Raw genomic sequence first — 17,989 nt, forward strand, 5'->3', positions numbered from 1 at the left:
AGAGCTAGGTAGTATTACAGAAGGAAAATGGTCAAAACATGATGGGATTTTGTTCCCCATTACAGAATGCAGTTTTCTTAAATGTCAGCGCAAAGTAAGCTGTATTGAAAGATGCTCTCTCTCCCCCTCTGCCCTTCCACGATTTCACAGAGCATTTCTTCTTTCCATTCCGATGAAAGCCACCCTGCCAACCAGGCTTGGCAAAAATTTTCATACTGAGGTTGCTTTTGCATTCATTCTTTGCATCTGAGGATAGAAGCAGTTTCACACAAAGGAATCAAAGGAGGGTTCTGATCATCATTGTAGGTCTGGATATCCAGGTAATGCGGGAAGAGTGTTCCCAGCTTGGAATAGCTGTATCTATTTAATCCAAATGGAAACCTATTTAAAAAATGATAAGGAGTTACCTGGTGATTCTATTTGCTGGCTTATGTAAAAGGGCTAATTTGTGCAAACGGTGGGGAATTTTTCTGCGTGTGTTTGCCATACAGTTATTCCAAACAATTGGTCAGAGAACTGTATCTTATTTTAAAGTATGTATGTGCCTGTGTGAAAGAGACTCAGGAGCAGTTAGCAATTTGCCGTCTCTACCAGCCAAAAATAATAATGTAGAACAGTTTTCTATCAGCATGGCTGCGAGTACATCTTATTATTATATGGTGAAGCAGCTGATATTTTAGAACATCACACTGTGAATTATATAAAAAGCAAAAGCCAAATTGGGGAAAACCCCCAGACTCCATATTTAAACAATGCCTTTACTGGAAAACAAAAGAAACTGGAAACACCCTATTAACTTGATGCGAAAGAGAGACATTTCACAGAAAATACTTCTATTGGATTAGTTGAAGAGAATGAATTAGTATGCTAGCTTTCAGTTTCCCCATATTTCTCCATTAGGTAACAAATACTAATACTAATAGTATTAGTAATAGTAATAGGAGCCCGAATCCAGGGAGCAGAGGAAGCTCCTGCTATTAGCCTCAGCTTCTGCCAAGCTAGCAGTTCGAAAACATGCAAATGTAAGCAAATCAATAGGTACTGCTCTGGCGAGGAAGGTAATGGTGCTCCATGCAGTCATGCCGGCCACATGACCTTGGAGGTGTTTACAAACAATGCTGGCTCTTCAGGTTAGAAAGTGAGATGAGCACCAACCCCCAGTCTGACACGACTGGACTTACTGTCAGGGGAAATCCTTTACCTTTACCTACAATAAAGTAGGAATGTGCTAAGATGCTTCAAATTAGGCTCCATCGTGTATTTTGATTCAGATACGTTTTGGAGACATCTCTTGTGCTTTTTAAAGGAAAGCTAGTGCCTACATTCATGCAATGAGTATAACATGTCAGCCGGAAGTACATGGATCTTTACTGCCAGAGGCTAGTTACCCAAATTGATTCAGCACTTTGTTTAACTCTTTTAAAGTTCAGACTAAGTCCTGGGGAAAATTAACACCTTGCTGGCATGAAAGCCACCAACTGCTTTGGCCAGAGCAAATAGTTTCATCTGCAAAGTTCAGAAAGATCGGTGGCATTTCTCCCTTATATATTATGATGCCAATGCAAATGCAAGTCTCAACAGAAATTAAATATATGCTGGCTTCCCATGTTAGAGCACAGAGAAGTTCAAGGTGAATTTTGAGCTGACCTTTATGATGTCACTTGAAAGACTAGACTTCCATGCACCTTTCTGACATTTTGCAGACGCTTTGGGTGCAGGTTAACGCATGTGCTGATTATGCAGTGATCAATTAGGATATATCATAAACTCAATTACTGGTCCAGACATTAGTATTCATAGCAGCATTTACTGGCCAAACCAGACAAGAGGACTTGCTCTCTGCATGCATATGATTTGGAAAAATGTACCAATTAGTAATTGGGTATGTGATAATAATTCAGATATAATGATCAAAATGAAAGTTACACAAATTGATTTTGGACAGCCTGAGCTTCATTTGTTTACTTGAGGTTTTAATCGTTCTCAGTGCACAGGCAGGGCTGAAAGGAGGATGCTGTTCAGAAGAAACTAGATTAGTCTGGTAAAGGTAAAGGTAAAGGTTTTCCTCTGACATTAAGCCTAGTTGTGTCCGACTCTGGGGATTGGTGCTCATCTCAATTTCTAAGCCGAAGAGCCAGCGTTGTCCCTAGACACCTCCAAGGTCATGTGGCCGGCATGACTGCATCTAGCGCCATTACCTTCCCACTTATTGATCTACTCACATTTGCATGTTATCGAACTGCTGGGTTGGCGGGAGCTCACTCCGCTCCCCTTTCGGTCAGCAAGCTCAGCAGCTCAGCGCTTTAACCTGCTGCACTAGCCGGGGTTCCAATTAGTCTGGATCATATGTGAAATAGCTGCCCAAGTACTAGGCAAAAGTACTAGTAAGTACAGCCAGTAAATAGGACAAACATAAAGTAACACCAGTTGTGATGGGCAACATTTTTGGCACTGGGATTATAGTGGGACTTTCTCACAGACTTCTAATATGACAGTTTATAGTATGTCTTGTAGCGGATTGATGATGATAAATGGGAGCTCTTATGTGTGCCCGCGATCCAGAGTCACCCGCAGAACAATAACATGCCACTCAGGTTTGCAGAACAAAAATACAGGAACTTTACTGATTCCAAGAAATAAAAAAATAGTAGTACAGTAGAGTCTCGCTTATCCAACGTTCTGTATTATCCAACGCAGTCTGCTTTTTAGTAGTCAATGTTTTTGTAATCATTTTTGTCAATACATTGTGATGTTTTGTTGGTAAATTTATAAATACAGTAATTACTAAATAACATTACCATGTATTGAACTGTTTTTTTTCTGTTGATTTGTTGTAAAACATTATATTTTGGTGCTTAATTTGTAAACGTAATTTGACATTTCATAGGCTTTTCCTTAATCCCTCCTTATTATCCAACATTTTTGCTTATCCAACTTTCTGCTGGCCCGTTTATGTTGGATAAGTGAGACTCTACTGTATTTACATTGGTCCCTCTGATCACTTACAGAAGTCCACAGCCATAAACAGTCCACAAATCTGCTTCAGAGAAGAATACAGTCCTGGTTCTTCTCCCTCTTTTCTCAACAGTAAACAGGTCTCAAAATAGCAAGGCCTCTCTGAGTATACCATGCTCTCTACACCAGCAGTGCTCTGTCAGCAGCAGAAAACTTATCCAAATTGATTCTGCAGCAACAGAACAGAAACAGTATCAAAATCAATCCCCAGGTCTTTGCAGACTTAGCCAATCGGCTTCATGCACTTCATTTTCCAGTTAACACATACAGTACAGTGCCTTTGCAAACCATGACATGTCTGACATTCAATGTGCACTTCAAGATGTGCACAAGATGTGGTATCTGCATTATGCTTCCTCCAGCTGTTTATGGCTATGTTCAACCATAGCATAACTCAGTTAACAAAGGCTCTGACAAAGAATCTCCTTTTCACAAAACCTTTTAACTCCTATCCAGCCCTTCTTTTCCTCCTTTTATCTAGCTGGAAGTATTTTTTTAAAGCAGCATCAGTTTTAGAAGGATGCTGATGGAACAGTGAAGAAACACAGGAATTTGGTACCTGATTGCAACATAATCTGCAGTAAACAATGCAATAGATCTTGAGCTGGGAAAGAATGGGATTATGCCCTATCTGATCCTGCTATAGCTGTCTGCGTTTGCCTCCAATTGATAAGGCAAAGAATAGGTGCTTCCAAAATTCCTTCCTGAGGAACAAACAGAGAGAAGCAACAAAGCAGATCTATAAATATTGCCATCAATACGGAAATAATAAATGAATGGAGGTTGGCGATAAAAAAAATTGCCGTAAGCTTTCCATAAGCCCAATGGTCATTGTTTGACCATATAACCAACCTACACTGTGAACTCTAGTTGGCTGCTGTAAATTAATGTGGATGTTTGTTTGGATTTTATGTTATTACATAATTTTGTGTGACTACATGCAGTTTAATTTATTGATGTTAGGCTTTAATCTGATGTTAGGTTTTAATGTTATTTTATATGTGGGGTTTCTCTGGGAATTTATGTCAGTATTGTTTGTTAACGGAGGCATTGAATGTTTGCCATTGTATGTTGGAATCCACCCTGAGTCCCCTTGGGGAGATAGGGCGGAATAGAAATAAAGTTTTATTATTATTATTATCCATAAGCAGTCTTCAAGTGGCCTCTAGAAAATGTATCAAGTTTTTGTCTCTCTGTGCAAGGCTTATGTGACTTAGCTTTTCGATGAGCATATTGTTTGTTTTCAGTATAGACATTCTAAACTGGTCTAATTTTTGACATGTAGAACTCTACCGGAGCCCTCGGTGGCACAAGTGGGGCTGAATATGCTGATCGAAAGGTTGCCGGTTTGAATCCGGGGAGCGGAGTGAGCTCCTGCTGTTAGCCACGGCTTCTGCCAATCTAGCAGTTCAAAAACACACAAACGTGAGTAGATCAATAGGTACCACTCTGGCAGGAAGGTAACGGCGCTCCATGCAGTCATGCCAGCCACACGACCTTGGAGGTGTCTACGGGCAACGCCGGCTCTTCGGCTTTGAAATGGAGATGAGCACCAACCCCCAGAGTTGGACACAACTAGATTTAATGTCAGGGGAAAACCTTTACCTTTACTAGGAATCTCCCCCTATAATTTCCACAATATTTCTGCCGCGGGTACCAAATCTGAAGTAAGAAGTAATTCTTGTTAAATGAAATGTTTCTATATACCCCTGTATCCACAAAACCAGCACCTGCGGTTTCATTTATTCACTTCCAACAAAATATAGCACCTCTAGGTATTTTCTAGCATGGCTCTTTGACAGGCCTGTACAACCTGCAGTCCTCCAGGTGTTTGGGCCTCCAACTCCCAGAAGCCCTAGCCAGCTTGTTTAATGGTGAGGAATTCTGGGACTTGAAGTCCAAAACACTTGGAGGTCTGCACTATGGCATTTTTGAGTTGGACAGTGTTAAATTCTACAGAGTTCATACTATCCGTGGTTTTACATAACCATGCATATTCCACGAACGTATCCCAAAGGCCATACAGTATTAGTCAAAATTAAAAGAGATCATAATATGCAAATATATTTAATTACTATTTTAAAACATATTCAGATACATGGAGCCCCCTTTGGCACAGCAGGTTAAACTGCCGAGCTGTTGAATTTGCTGACCGAAAGGTCGGTGGTTCAAATCTAGGGAGCTGGGTGAGCTCCCACTTTTAGCCCCAGCTTCTGCCAACCTAGCAGTTTGAAAACATGCAAATGTGAGTAGATCAATAAGGCACTGCTCCGGTTATGCTGTCATGCTGGCCACATGACCTTGGGGGTGTCTACAGACAACGGCAGCAATTCAGCTTAGAAATGGAGATGAGCACTAACCCCCAGAGTCGGGCACGACCAGACTTAATGCCAGGGGAAAACCTTTATCTTATTAAGATACATACATAAGAGCCAGCATTGTGTAGTGGCCTGAGTGTTGTACCTGAACTCTAGGAGACCAGGGTTCAAATCTACTCTTACCCAAGGAAACCTATTGCATGACCTTGGACAAATCACACTCTCTCAGCCTCAGAGGAAGGGAATGGAAAACCTCTGAATAAAGCTTGCCACAAACAAAACAAACCCTAGGATGGGGTCACCATAAGATAGAGTCAACTTGAAGGTCCATAAGCACCACGACAACAGCAACAACAACAAAATGAGTGTAAACCTTTGAAGCATCCTCTATCCTTACAACATACAGTAGAGTCTCACTTATCCAACATTCACTTATCCAACATTCTGGATTATCCAACACAGTCTGCCTCCCTCCCGGATCCACAGCTGTTTGTCTAGGCAGCAAGGACTGAACTTTTTACGGATTTAATTTCTGACAATGTTGTTACTGTAAGTTCATTTTATGCAATTCTATCTTTATTTGTAGTCAATTTGTTAGTAGCCAATGTTTTTGTAGTAAGTATTTTCAATACATTGGAATGTTTTGGTGCTAAATTCATAAATACAGTAATTACTACATAACGTTACCATGTATTGAACTACTTTTTCTGTTGATTTGTTGTAAAACATCATGTTTTGGTGCTTAATTTGTAAAATCATAATGTAATTTGACGTTTAATAGGTGTTTCCTTAATCCCTCCTTATTATCCAACATTTTCGCTTATCCAACATTTTCGCTTATCCAATGTTCTGCCGGCCCGTTTATGTTAGATAAGTGAGACTCTACTGTACTAGGTAATTAATAGCTGCAATCCTAACTACACTTATGTGTAAATGCTGGAATCTTACCCCTCCATAACTTCATGGAAACCTGTTTTGAGGAAGATGCATGGAACCCTAAAGAGAACTACAGAGCATTTGATGATGTGGATCTGAGAGCAAATCGAGATTGTATTTTCCCTAGAAGTCAAAATGAAGTACTTCTTGGTTTATTGCTAGGGTCTGTCAAACAAGAACTTCCTAACTGTGAAAGCTGTTCAGCAGTGGAACTCTCTGCCCCGGAGTGTGATGGAGGCTCCTTCTTTGGAGGCTTTTAAGCAGAGGCTGGATGGCCATCTGTCAGAGGTGTTTTGAATGTGATTTTCCTGCTTCTTGGCAGGGGGTTGGACTGGATGGCCCACGAGGTCTCTTCCAACTCTAGGATTCTATGATTCTAGGAGAGATTATTGTATTCTAATGGCCTGATCCTAGCTATGTTTATTCAAAAGTAAGTCTGACTTGCTGAATTTAGTTGTTTATATTTCTCAGAAAGCAAGCCTTCCAAAGGCTTTTTTGGACCAAAAGTTTTTGGCCATGGATCTTGATTTTGCATGCTGTCATCTAAAAAAAGGAACCTTCTCGAGCTCTAAGCTTTTATTAAAAATAAGTTCAGTTAAAATGGAGCAGACTTAATTATAAAGAAATCTGTTTAGCATCTTGGTGTTTGAACTATTTAAAACACCCTGGTGTGTGTATTGGATATGACTCAACGATGTTAGTCATGCACAGTTACATAGAGACATATCCTTGACAACTGTTGCATTCCTGTACAACATGGGCCCCCTAGAGACTCATAAAGCACTAGTATTATTTAAGCAAAACCTTATTCAAGCTTCTTAAAGTTTAATCTCAACTATTAATTTATTTGCTTTATTTTTTTGTAGCATTGAAGCTAGTCCTTCACCCTAACTTCTGGGTGGCCTAGCAAGGAAAATATATAGTTGGGGCACATTGAATACGACAGTGGTTAATAAATGCTGAGCTTAGTTTTACACTTAGTTCTGTGCTTATGAATGTGCAAGAGATTCACTGCTCTAGACAGATCCATTGATTTATTTTATTTATATCCCCTTTCCCCCAAAATGGAACTCTAAGGGATAAGCAGCATCCTATTTTCTACCAAGGTGTTAACCGTTCAATGCATAACAAATGTAGGCTGTAGTCCTATATTCTCAGAGGGTACAAATGAGGGGGGATTGACTACTCAGTTGGTATGTCTTACATCTATATATATAAAAGAGTGATGGCATCACGGCGATGGACAAAACAACAAATCTACAGCCCCCCCAAACTCGAAAATTGGCAACGCAATCCATCATCCCCGCCTCCAGTAAGATACAACACAAACAAACAAAAAACACAATCACAACACCAAAAAAACACAACAGGCGATGTGCGCATGTGCACAAACACAATGCTCCCAACTCTTCCCCCGCGTGCGCGTGCACACACAAAACCGTCCCCCCTCCCTCCCCCTCTATCGCCGCCTCCACCGCCGAAGCCAGGAGAAGGCACATCTCCGCCTCACGAGGCTGAGCTACCCATCCTCGAATTGGGAGTTCCACTCCAAAACACCCGGAGGGCCTATGCCCCTGGCCTCACATCTCGCCTGGGAAACAAAAAAGGCTACTTTCCCCCTCCCTCAGTACCTTCCCGGTGTTTCGCGCCAACAATGTTACCTCCGCTTGAGGCGCTTGGGAAAGCGAGTCCTGCCTCTCTCTGTGTGTGTGGAGGTTCCTTTCCCACCCCTTTTCCTTCCTCTCGGCCCTGCAGCGGCGGATGAGCGCCCCATCGCCCGCCTTCCCGGCCCCGTTCTCCCCCTCCTCCTCCTCGCCGCTGCTCAGGCCTCCTCCTATCCTCCTCCGCGGGAAGAACATGGAGGCCGGCACCGGGAAGCGCGAGGCGGGGAGGAAGCTGCTACGCCCCGGGCCTGCGCCTCCACCGGAGCCCGCTCTTCCCTGGCCTACCAGGCCTGCCAACCCACCACCACACCGGCGCCGCCTTCGGTAGGAGAGGGAGGGCCGGGATGGAGGGGCAAAGGAGAAGGGCAGACCTTACCCCACCACGCCTCCCGCCTGGCCCCTGAGCAGGTACAGAGCGCCTTCTTCTCCTCTTCTCTTATTTATTTACCCTTTTCCAGTGCCCGGGGATGACGCAAACGCCTTCCTTACAAAATTATAAATATACAGTAGAATCTCACTTATCCAACATAAACATCCCTGCACAACATTGCATAACTGAATCTCTTGGATAATAAGAACACATTCAGGAAAACCCAATTAAACATCAAATTAGGTAATCGTTATACAAATTAGCCACCAAAACATCATGTTATACAACAAATTTGACAGAAAAAGTATCACAATTTAAAACACTGACTACAAAAAAATTGACTACTAAAACGCACACTACGTTGGATAATACAGAACATTGGATTACCAAATGTTGGATAACTGAGATTCTACTGTAAGATGAAATAATTACTGTGGTACAATAACACACAACAATATAATCTCTAAAATCAGAACACTCAATAAAGAACAACACTCTGAAAACAGGGAAATTCTACACAGGAAACAATCAGGGCCAGCTAACACCTCCCAACAAAATATACCCATCACCAAAGTCTGCCAAATCCTCTGTTTTCTGACGCCCACAGACACTAGAAGCACATAAAATATCATAAACATCACCTCTCTGAAAACAAGGGAATTCCAGACAGGAAACAATCAGGGCCAGCTAACACCTCCCAACAAAGTATTCCCATTATCAAAGTCTGGCAAATCCTCTGTTCTCTGATACCCACAGACACTAGAAGCACATAAAATATCACAAACAACACCACTCTGAAAACAAGGGAATTCCAGACAGGAAACAATCAGGGCCAGCTAACACCTCCCAACAAAGTATTCCCATCATCAAAGTCTGGCAAATCCTCTTTTCTGATGCCCACAGACACTAGAAGCACATAAAATATCACAAACAACACGACTCTGAAAACAAGGGAATTCCAGACAAGAAACAATCAGGGCCATCTAACACCTCCCAACAAAGTATTCCCATCATCAAAGTCTAGCAATTCCTCTATTTTCTAACGCCCACAGACACTAGAAGCACATAAAATATCACAAACAACACCACTCTGAAAACAAGGGAATTCCAGACAGAAAACAATCAGGGCCAGCTAACACCTCCCAACAAAGGATTCCCATCATCAAAGTCTGCCAAATCCTCTGTTTTCTCAGGACCACAGACAGTAGAAGCACATAAAATATCGCAAACAACACCTCTCTGAAAACAAGGGAATTCCACACGGGAAACAATCAGGGCCAGCTAACACCTCCCAACAAAAAATTCACTCAGGGAGGAAACAGCCAGGCTTTAAAGCTACAAGGCCATTACATGCTAATCATTTTTCCTCATTCCAGCATTCATACTTGCCTCCAACACACAAAAACAATCAAAAATTTTGTATATTCACAACCTTTAGGAAATAATATCCCCTGATGGTGCAGCGTGTTAAAGCGCTGAGCTGCTAAACTTCTGGACTGAAAAGCCGCAGGTTTGGATTCAAGGAACGGACAGAGTCCCCACCGTTAGCCCCAGCTTCTCCCAACCCTAAACTTCAAAAACATTCAAATGCAAGTAGATGAATACGTACCGCTCCAGCGGAAAGGTAACAGTGCTCTATGCAGTCATCCTACATCACCTTGGAGGAGTCTACGGACAACGCAGGCTCTTCAGCTTACAAATAGAGATAACCACCAACCCTCAGAGTCGGACACGACTGAACTTAATGTCAGAGCAAAACCTTTACCTTAACTACCACCAATTCCTCAATACTTTTATTTCCCATAACACCAGACTTCGCCACAGCAACGCGTGGCCGGGCACAGCTAGTATATTGAATAAAATATATTCGTGTCATTTAAAACTAGGACAAAGAAAGGGGGTGTCTACATTGTACAACTACTGTAAGCTGCATTATGGAAGGCTTTCATGGCCAGAATCAATGGATTGCTGTGGGTTTTCCAGACTGTATGGCCATGTTCCAGAAGCATTCTCTCCTGACGTTTCACCCACATCCCAGGCATCCTCAGAGGTTGTGAGACCTGTTGGAAACTAGTCAAGTGGGGTTTATATATCTTTGGAAGGTCCAAGTTGGGAGAAAGAACTCTTGTTTGTTTGATGAGGAGATCAAAGATTTGGGGGTCTCGCTGGAAATGGAGACCCATGCTAGACCTAGAAGGAGGGTTGCGCAACACCTGGCGAGCTTGCAAGAAGCAAATAAAGATTTCCCTATTCCCAATAAAAGGCTCACCAAGTGTGAAGCAGAGGTCATAGAATCATAGAATCATAGAATAGTGGAGTTGGAAGAGACCTCATGGGCCATCCAGTCCAACCCCCTGCCAAGAAGCAGGAAATCGCATTCAAAGCACCCCGACAGATGGCCATCCAGCCTCTGCTTAAAAGCCTCCAAAGAAGGAGCCTCCACCACAGGTCACCGAGTTTATTCTGGCCCAGCTGGACCAGCCTGTGGAACTCCTGGCAGAAATCAGCTGTGTGTCAAAGCAATGTGAGTGCGGGGGCTTGTGTGCTCGACATCATGTTGGAGGCAAGTGTGAATGTTGCAGTTGGTCACCTTGATTAGCATTAAACAGCCTTACAGCATCAAAGCATAGCTGCTTCCTGCCTGGGAGGATCCTTTGTTGGTAGGTATTAGTTGGCGCAGATTGTTTCCTGCCTGGAATTCCCCTGTTTTCTGAGTGTTGCTCATTATTTACTGTCCTGATTTTAGAGTTTTTTAATGCTGGTAGCCAGATTTTGTTCATTGTCATGGTTTCCTCCTTTCTATTGAAATTGTCCACATGCTTGTGGATTTCAATGGCTTCTCTGTGTAGTCTGACATGGTAGTTGTTAGAGAGGTCCTGCATTTAATAATAATAATAATAATAATAATAATAAACTTTATTTATATCCCATCACCATCTCCCAGAGGAACTCGGGGTGGCTCACAAAAAACTCAAGGTGTGACACAAAATACAACAAGTGCAAAAAAAAAAACATGCGCAATAAACAGTCAACACAACATCATAAATTCACAGTACGCCCTGGTAAAAACAATAAAATACAGCAATTGCTGTATATAAAACAGCAATTTTCGATTTCAGAGTTGTAAAGTGCTAACAAAAAGTCAATGGTCCTCATATATATAAGAGAGTCTAAACATGATCGAAGGCTTGTAGAAAAAGCTAGGTTTTTAATTGTGTGCTGAAGGTTTGGAGGGTAGGGGCTCACCTGATATCCCTAAGGAGGGCATTCTAGAGCTGGGGGGCCACCACCGAGAAGGCCCTCTCCCTTGTCCCTGTCCTGTTTTGCCTTTCAAGAACAGCCTTAAAACAATGTGGTTGTCACGCCCTGACAGCGGAGCACTAAGAACCAACACACGGAGGCCAAATACAATCTAATATCTTTATTAAGGAAATATTATAGTAGAATAAAAACAAATAGAAAATGTAGTCCAGCAATAGACCTTTCAGAGAAGGTCAAATATAGTCCAGAAATATTTTGTCCAGTATTTAATATTAGAGTTCAAAGTGGTAATCCCAAAACCGAAACACACTCTACTTCCAAGTAGTAGAGTGGGGAAAGCGTCCAAAGTATTTCTAAAGTTCAAAGTAAGTCCAAGGCAGGAACTGGAAACAAGGCTAAATACTTGGCATAAGATGTAAAGCTGGAAACACGACGAGATAGTTCATGAAAACTTGGCAATGCAAGGCAAGGCAAGGCAAGGCAAGGCAAGGCAAGGCAAGGCAAGGCAAGGAAACTGGAGTTGCAGACTTAAAACGCAGTCCACACTAGGCTGGAACCGAAGTTAGTCCTGAAGCTGATCTGTTGACTCCGCACGGATTCCTCGGTGCGGGGAACTTTTAAGGAACCTCAATCTTCCTGCAGAGCAGGTGTCCAGAGCTTCCTTTCCCAAGGGAAAGAGAAGCGAAACACAACTTCATCCAGATGCGTTCCTCCCTGCAAATTCCCTGGGAAAACTTAGCTAATTATCGTCCTGTCTGACTGCTAATCTGGTGCTTCTCCATGTTTGTTCTTTTTGACCCCGACTCGCCGCATAGAACTCTTTTCTCGCGAAGGGGGGAGAGGCGCTGGGAAAAGCTTGTTCAAGGTCCGTTTTAATGGGCTCTTGGCAAGAATTGTCAACAACAGGCATCTGGAATGACTCCGTCTCCTGCTGAGACGGCAAAAAACCCATGTTGTCGTCATCATGATCCATAATGGCGCTGGAGTCAGAACTCCGAGGCCCATGGGACATCACAGTGGTAAGTACATGAAAACTGCTTTACTTCAGCAAAACATAAAGAACAGCACACTCAGTGGTATAATGCAAAAGAAAGCAAAGAAGTCTTAGGGCAAACACAGTTCTTAAGTCTCTGACCAATTCCCAAATCAAGTAGCAGTCTTACTTCAGACAAAGAAACAGCAATAAATCCTTAGGAGCAGTTTCCCAGATGCAGACTTGAAGCAGGCATAAGGGGAGCAAAGGCTTAGGCTTTAGAGTCAGTTTGCACCTGCTTCTGCTTTACAGCCCTGAGTTCCCTCACAGCTGCTAGGACAGTTCCCAATTATTCAGATGTATTTCTGGCAGCTATTCTAGCTGAACGACATCTCTGCTCTGTTTCCTTTCGCCTCTCCTGAAATGTGGGTACTTGCAAAATCTCCTCCTCAGATTCCAACTCACTCTCAGATTCATGAACACTTTCCTGCTCCCCTTCCTCTTCTGAAGAAGAGGAATCCCTAACAGTCACCACCAACTGTGCTTGAGAGAGGTGGGACTGAGAGAAGGACCTCCCCGGTAGATCTTAAAGACCGTACCGGTTCATAGAAAGAGATGCAGATTATTGGGAACTGTCAATTCCATTTGTTGAAGTGTGTTATAACAGCTCATTTCATGTGTCTGTGTTCTTAAATAATATTCTGTGTCCAGATTGGTTCATCAAGTGCTCTGCTACGGCTGACTTCTCTTAGTCTAGTTAGTCTGACTCTGTAGTGCCTTTGATGTTCCTTGATTCGAGTTTGGGCAATGCTGCATTTGGTGATCCCTATGTAGATTTGTCCACAGTTTCAAGTGCCATGTCTCAATGCTATGGAGCCCAGGGAGTTGTAGTTTGGTGAGAACCACCACTTTTTTGCAGTAAAAATTAAGACCCCTTCTTCACTGCCATATAATCCATATTATCAAATCAGATAGTCTGGACTTTATATGGCAGTGTAGAAGGGGCCTTTATACCTTGTGAAATTACAACTCTCATAATTCCATAGCATAATTCCATAATTCCAATTCCATAGGAAGGTGAACCTACCTTGCAGATGTAATGCAGTTAATGCATGGCCCAATACTATGGAATCCGGAGAGTTGTAGTTCAGTGAAACACCAGTACCCTTTGGCAGAAAAGGGTAAAGACCTTGTAAAAGTACAACTCTCACAATTCTAAAGCATTGAGCCATGCATGGCAGTTAGAGTCGTATCAAACTGTATTCATTCTGCAGTTTAGATTTCCTCTTAAGTTTCAGCATCTCACTAGCTTTCTGGATCAGCTGTAGACATTCATATTTCTGTATTGTATTCTCACCCAACTCTATATGCTGTTCTGTGCAATTCCTACTTGTTGCAGTAGAATTTAACAGATGGATGGTTACACGGTCCATGGCTATTGGGCTGAACCAATGTCTGCCCAACTAATTCACTATTTGGCCTTACAAGCCAGAACATTTCTTCCTACATTTGCTGGGAACATCAATGTATGTTTTCTAGAGCTGTGGTGCAATATGGCTCTTTTGCTATGAATGCCATAGTGTTTCCCCACAGTGATTTCTCCACAGCACACAGGCAGTTTGCTGTTGTGGGTCTATGCATGTGTTGGAAAAAGATGTGCTTAGGAACAGATCTGTAAGGTCTGCCTTTGATGGAGATCTTAAGCAATGTACTGTCCTAACAACTATGTATGCCAGTTTAGTGATGCATCTACACCCGGCATGCGCAATCTTTGGCCCTCCAGGTGCCCACAGCTTTAGAAAATGTATGCTGATGTTCCCTGTACTGAGCCTTCCCATAGCATTGAGCATTTTAAGTTAGCAGCAACAACGTGAAACAAAATTACCAAGAAACTACAGCTGGAATATTTTTGAAAAAGTGAATAACAGATAAGATGATTGATATGAAAATCAAAATAGATGAGAAATCAAGATGAATTGAGCTGGTAATTGAATAAGATGGGGAAAATTCAGTAGCTGTGTTGCATTTTCAGCTGTGGGTGGATGTCTTTGCCTGATGCTTTTAACCTTCATTTAACCCATGCTTTTGCTTTTCTCAAGATGCCCTCCCTGTTTGCCTGAAGCTGAAGTTATGCTGAAGGAGTTTTTCTGTGGAAAATTTTCCACACTATCTATGCCTATGTTGAATTGAATTGTTTTTAAGTGTTCTGCAGCTTTAAAAATGTTCTCTTATTTAGATCTGAATTGTATTTTATATTGTAATTAGTTTAACTTTATTTTGATGTTTTTAATTGTACCTTTCTTTTAAATTTAAATTTAAAATTGCTTTGATTTCTGATTTTTGGGGGGAAAGCAGCATATAAATTTATTTAGTTCTTGCACGTATATTCTATCTTTCTCAAAAGATAGGATTCAAGGTGTCTATTATTATTATTATTATTATTATTGTTGTTGTTGTTGTTGTTGTTGTTTTCATTATTATTATTATTATTACCCTTAGGAATTGGGGAAAAGGCCAGAGATAAATTTATTACCCTTAGGAATTTGGAGGTCTTAAGCAATGTACTGTGCTAACAGCTATGTATGCTTTCAGTGTTGTCAGCCTACTTGGATCTCTTTTTTAAGAGATAAAGCCAGATACAACAACAATAATGACACTTTTATATAGCTTATATTCTGCCTTTCTCACAAAATGAGATTCAAGGTAGCTTTTATAGGTAAGGTAAAGGTTTCCCCTGACGTTAAGTCCAGTCGTGACCGACTCTGGGGGTTGGTGCTCATCTCCATTTCTAAGCCGAAGAGCCGCCGTTGTCCATAGACACCTCCAAGGTCATGTGGCTGGCATGACTGCATGGAGCGCCGTTACCTTCCCGCTGGAGCGGTACCTATTGATCTACTCACATTTACATGTTTTCGAACTGGTAGGTTGGCAGGAGCTGGGGCTAACAGCGGGTGCTCATTCCGCTCCCGGGATTTGAACCTGGGACCTTTTGGTCTGCAAGTTCAGCAGCTCAGTGCTTTAACACACTGTGCTACCAGGGGCCCTTTTATATTTTTATACAGAGACTTAAAATCAATTACATTTAAAATTAATACATATTAAACATTAAGTCTCTGTTTGTATGTATTTTAAGGCATCTAATGGTTGCCATATGTAAGCTGCCTTGGGTTCCCTTCAGGGTAGAAAAAGGTGGGGTAGAAATAAGGTAAATAAATACATAAATAATACATAATAATTACAGTAGAGTCTCACTTATCCAAGACTCGCTTATTCAACGTTCTGGATTATCCAACGCATTTTTGTAGTCAATGTTTTCAATACATCATGATATTTTGGTGCTAAATTCGTAAATGCAGTAATTTCTACATAGCATTACTGTGTATTGAACTACTTTTTCTGTCAAATTTGTTGTATAACATGACGTTTTGGTGCTTAATTTGTAAAATCATAACCTAATTTGATGTTTAATAGGCTTTTCCTTAATCCCTCCTTATTATCCAACATATTCGCTTATCCAACATTCTGCCGGCCCGTTTATGTTGGATAAGTGAGACTCTACTGTATAATAGATCTTCAGCATTTGGGGAAAAAGCAGGATATTTGTTAACTTATTTATTTTTTGTGCTTATATTCTGCTTCTCTCACGAAATGGAATTTAAAATGGTTTATATAATTTTGTATTGTGTCAGAAGCAAACATACTGCAAGTCGCTTCTGGTATTAGAAAACTGGCTGTCTACAGAGACGTTGCCCAGATGTGTTACCATCCTGCTGGGAGGCTTCTTTCATGTCCCTGCATGGGAAGCTAGGACTGACAGACGGGAGTTCACTTCGTCTCGTGGATTCGAACCACCAACCTTCAAGTCAGCAGTTCAGCTGGCACAAGGGTTTAACCCATTGCAGCCCCATTTATATGATGATGATGATGATGTTTTGCTCATGAGGAAAAAAGCAGGATAATAATAATAACAATAACTGTATTCTTATACCCTGCTACCATCTCCATGAATGGACTTGGTGCGGCTTAGAAGCAGGACCAAGTCCAGAACATACAACAAAATTCACCAACTGGAAACACAATTGAACACATAATAAGTCCAATTATCACACAATTAGAAATAGCAAAGTATAAAAACAGTGTTAAAACTATATCAAACCAAGCAACAACCAGTAACTAGGAATATGATGGGCATGATCAAACTTGAGAGGGCTGGGCATTGACTTGTGCAAAAAGCAGACTGTAGGGCCAGGACGAGGGGGAAAGTGCTGATGAGTACAACCTTATCAATAAACTGGGCTGGGCATTCATGAACGGGGACTAACCTGTTATACATTTATTTATTCATGAACAAGGACTAACAAGGATATACATTTATTTATTGTATTTATATAATCATATATTTGTTACATTATTGTTTAATTTCTGATAATGTGTTATTACTTTTGATGTAGATGTGGGTATGTTTTGGGTCTGGGTGGGTTGGGTTATTTGTCCTGGTGTAGTGTTTAAGGCATTGAATGTTTGTCGATATTTGTTGTTAACCGTCCTGAGTCCCTTCGGGGAGATAGGGCGGGATGCAAATAAATTATTATTATTATTATTATTGACACAACGACGTTGTATGACACAGCAAACAAGATAGATATGCTGGATTTCGTTTCACAAAACCACAAGTCGAACACTTCCCAAGTGTCTAGGACTGTGTGATGTATTTTCGGATGATGCGTGCAGATCCCAGCAGGGTGGCCTTTTGCAGTTGGCAGATCGTAATTTTGTCAATGTCTATTGTTTCCAAATGCCGGCTGAGATCTTTTGGCACGGCACCCAGTGTGCCCATCACCACCGGGACCACCTGCACTGGTTTCTGCCAGAGTCTTTGAAGTTCAATCTTGAGGTCCTGATAGCGGCTGAGTTTTTCCTGTTGTTTTTCATAAATGCGACTGTCACCTGGGATGGCGACATCAATGATCCAAACCTTGTTCTTTTCCACAACTGTGATGTCTGGTGTGTTGTGTTCCAGAACTTTGTCAGTCTGGATTCGGAAGTCCCACAGTATCTTTGCGTGTTCATTTTCCACGACCTTTGCTGGTTTGTGATCCCACCAGTTCTTTGCTGCTGGCAGGTGGTACTTGAGGCATAAGTTCCAATGGATCATTTGGGCCACACAGTTGTGCCTCTGTTTGTAGTTTGTCTGTGCAATTTTCTTACAGCAGCTGAGGATATGATCAATGGTTTCGTCAGTTTCCTTGCACAGTCTGCATTTTGGGTCATCAGCTGATTTTTCGATCTTGGCCTTAATTGCATTTGTTCTGATGGGTTCAAGGTGGATTATACAGGGTGTTTGAAAAAGAACTCCCTAGTTTTAATGTATTTATACTTAAAACTAGGGAGTTCTTTTTCAAACACCCTGTATAATAATATCAATAAGAATAATAGAAAAGGTAGGATATAC

Source organism: Anolis carolinensis, chromosome 1, assembly GCF_035594765.1.
Source record: "Anolis carolinensis isolate JA03-04 chromosome 1, rAnoCar3.1.pri, whole genome shotgun sequence".
NCBI classification, from domain to species: domain Eukaryota; kingdom Metazoa; phylum Chordata; class Lepidosauria; order Squamata; family Dactyloidae; genus Anolis; species Anolis carolinensis.